This window comes from Pteropus alecto, unplaced genomic scaffold (genome assembly GCF_000325575.1).
Source record: "Pteropus alecto unplaced genomic scaffold, ASM32557v1 scaffold35, whole genome shotgun sequence".
Taxonomy (NCBI): Eukaryota; Metazoa; Chordata; class Mammalia; order Chiroptera; family Pteropodidae; genus Pteropus; species Pteropus alecto.
The window spans coordinates 5,298,937-5,302,802 of NW_006437828.1; the positions used below are offsets into that span (position 1 = coordinate 5,298,937).

Here is a 3,866-nt window from a genome sequence, read left to right on the forward strand (position 1 = left end):
AAAGCTTAGTAGGTACAAGATCTCCCATCTAAGTTGTCACATGTGATACTTTTTCTAAATATGTAACCGCTGCGTGACAGGCATCAGCATCCTTCCAGCCTCTGATAAAAATTTCCTTGCCACCAAATACTTGGCCTCAAAGCCAGTTCCACATATTTAAGGTGGTCTGTGAAGAAGGCAGCTCTGATCCAGTATTAATTTTTGTGTCAGTCATGATAGGCCCAGTATATTCTGTGGAAAGAAAAACTTGAAAATCTCGATGTCTTAAAACAATACAGTCATACATCTTATCAGCTGAGAATATGTTCCAAGACCACCAGTAGATGCCTGAAATCATAGATAGGACCAAGCCCTTTATATAGTATGTTTTTTTTCTATACGTACATACCTATGATAGAGTTTAATTTATAAATTAGACATAGTAAGAGATTAATAACAGTAACTAATAATAAAATAGAACAATTATAACATACTGTAGTAAAAGTTATGTAAATGTGGTCTGTCTCTCAAAATATTTTATTGTACTGTTCTCTCATCTTTTCAATTAAAGGAAGTACTTTATGGCTACTGTGTGGCATATTCGAATTGCCAGCATTGCTACTCTTGCGCTTTGGGGTCATAATCAAGTGAAATAAGGGTCACTTGAACATAAATACTGTGATGCTGTGACAGATCTAATAACGGAGATGGCTACTAAGTGACTAATGGGTGTGTAACATGTATAGTGTGGATACCTTGTAGGAAGGGATAATTCATGTCCCAGGCGGGATGGAGAGAGATTTATGACTTGCTTATTTCTGGAATATTTCATTTAATATTTTCAGACCACAGTCCACTGAAGGTAACAGAACCCATGGAAAGCAAAACCGAGAGTGACTATTGCGATGCCTATGCCTCATTCGTGAGACGTGAGACGTGTTATGTCACACGTCACTACAGGGGCTCTTTTCCAGGCTGATGGAGATTCCATTTTAATACATTGGCAAAGTCAGGAGAAAAATAAGAGTATGGCAAACAAAACGTTAGATCTTAATTTTTTTCCTTTTTTTTTTTTTTTTTAGGCGAGGCAACCCTTGGTTGACCTCACAGATTACAAAGACCTTGTCAGCTTACAATCACTTACTTTTTATTTTTTACGCCTATAGCACCTGGTCTTCCTAGGTGGTCTCCCATCCAAGTACTAACCAGTCCTGACCCTGCTTAGCTTCCAAGATCTGATGGGATCGGGCTTGTTCAGGGTGGCATGGCCGTAGACTAGATCTTAAAATTTAAGCCTAGAATACACAAAAGACTTCTGCTCACGTTTCATTGGCCAAAGCCCGTAATGTGATGTACTGAGTCACACAACGTGCCCCTACACATGCCACACCCTAAATTATGCCTATCTGGAACATCCCGATGTGACCTTATTTAGAAATAGGGTCTTTGCAGGTGCAATTAGTTAGGAGGAGGTATTACTGGAGTGGAATAGGCCCTGAATCCAATGACTGATGTCCTCACAGAGGCCATGTGAAGACAGATGTGCAGAGACGGGGGCAACAAGGCGGAGGCAGAGATGGGAGTGATGCCTCCACGAGCCAAGGAACACCAAGGACTGCGGGCCGCCACCAGAAGCCTGGAGGATGGCCTGGACCATTTTCTCCCTCAGAGCCCCCAAAAGGAACTAAGCTTGCTGACTTTTGGTTTCAGCCTTCTGGACTGTGAGAGAATAAGTTTCTGCTGTTTGAGCCAGCCTGTCGGGTAGTTTGGTATGGCAGCCCCAGCAAACTAATACACATGGGGTGTACTTAAGACTGCAGCTGCATACTGCTCCCATCAGTGGGCCACTGAATATAGAACAAAATCTAAAGAGATGATCTCCATATGGATATGAGTACAATGACAGGATTTTAAAAACACGTTTTCTTATGTTAAGCATAAATTTTGAGGTGATGGTTATAATCTTGGTCCCTTATTTCTGAGGGAACTGAATTAAGCCAGGATGACCCACCGAGATGGTTTACTAGACACGAATAAATGGAGTTCACAAAAGCCCAGAGATATTTGGGAAAACACAAAATAGTTCCATTTTGAGAGTTCTTGTTTGTTTGTTTTTACATAACTAAGCCAAGTATTCTGAGAGTAAATAAACTCAACAAATAAGCTTACTTCTAGGCTTTTTTATTCCACATCATTTTGTTAGTTGTCTTGTTAGGAAGTAAGATATGCAGCATCTGAATTATCTGTGGTTCTGCTTCTGAATTATAATATGCTCATTTTTACAATACTGGCTCTTATCAAAATATGAGTGTTTATTTTGCTGTAAAAAAAACAATTACAAAACCAATGGAGACTCAAAACCTTAGAGATGGAGAAATCAGTTCAGATAAGAATTTTTCCAAAGTTTAAATAACAAACTAACTCCAAACTTTAATCCTGTTAATAGGTCAAAAAACTATTATTTTAGAAGACAAAATTCTTATGAGCATTATTTCTTTGGGGCAGTCCCTTCGAAAAAGCAAACACAATATCAAAATGTCCATATTTAAGTTGGGAAACTAGTGTGTTGGAAAATGAGTGTAAGTATATTTCCATGTTAGTTTGGGTTGATTGATCTTACTTGGAAAATGCAACTGCAGAACATAATATTTCCCATTAATGTCAGTACCCAGTACACAGCCTGATAAGTCAGTCACTATGACCAGAAATGGCCTGTTCTATCATATAGACCTTGATACCAAGAAATGAGCAAGAAAGACATCAGTGAAGACATTTGTTTTATAACTGGTCTACAAATAGGGCAGAGGAAAAGAATGGTGCACTGAGTTATAGACTAGAAGATGAGACGGTTCAAGGAGGACAGGAAAGACATTATATATTGTGTAAACAGTTTTACTAGGAATTTTACTAGAAAAATTAAGAAAGCTTGGGCAAAAAAATAAAAAAAGTTTGACTCAGGTACTGGGAAATATTTTTAAGATGCTAATCAGAACTGGGGAAGGCAAGCACATTTGTGAGACAAATGTAAGTTACTTAAAGTCCATGCAGTAGATCCACCAAATGTTGTACTTGTGACGAGATGAAATCAAGTAGAGAGTTTTAAGATATGGCAAAGAAGGATCGTAAGATCAAGGACGTAAGACCAAGGGAGTCTTTTATAAATGGAACGCAGAACTGGGGCAGGGACTGAATGGAAAAGAAGAGAGACACATTACTGGGTGACGGGAGCAGGTAGCTCTAAGTCCATAGGGTCAACTCTAGGCTGGCTGGGATTTCTATTTCAAGATGAGCTGTGGCTTTTATTCTCTTCGGCTTGAGTTTCTCTGGGTGACACCTGTTCACCCTTCAGTGAAAGATGTTCAGCTGATTGGGTCTGGTTAGGCTAAATTCCAGTTAACAGGACAAGATTGGGGAGAAAACTTATATGAGACTTTTAAGAGGGAAAGATAAATCAAATGTCCTGAATACATAGTGACAGACTTTTGAAAAACCATCTTCATTCAAACCATCTCCAAAAGTGTTGGTCTCCATTATTTGCTTTACTGAACAGGAAAAGGCATTGATAATGACTTTTTATACTTAAAATTATGTTTTCTTTGGTCTACATTTCTAAAATTTAGTATGACTCTTAAGTTATGTTGGTCCTGAGGCTTTGTGTTTACATAAAATATAAATTGTTCTTAAATGCATTTAATATCTGGTGAATATATAGTTCTATGTGTTTATGATATTTGTATACATATACAGAGGAGTGTATTGCCACTTAAACTATCTGAAATACATTTGTGTAGCAACCTACTCACAAAAGACTTAGTCAAGAAGTAATTAAAGAAGAACCTCTGAAATATGAAAAAGGTATATAAAAATGTGTGCACTTAAAGTTACAC

At 38.0% G+C, this 3,866-nt stretch overlaps 1 pseudogene; it reads right to left on the reverse strand.

The window, feature by feature from the left end:
• Positions 1–1,136: 1,136 nt before the first annotated feature.
• Positions 1,137–1,255, reverse strand: LOC112482288 (annotated as a pseudogene).
• Between the last annotated feature and the right edge of the window lie 2,611 nt (positions 1,256–3,866).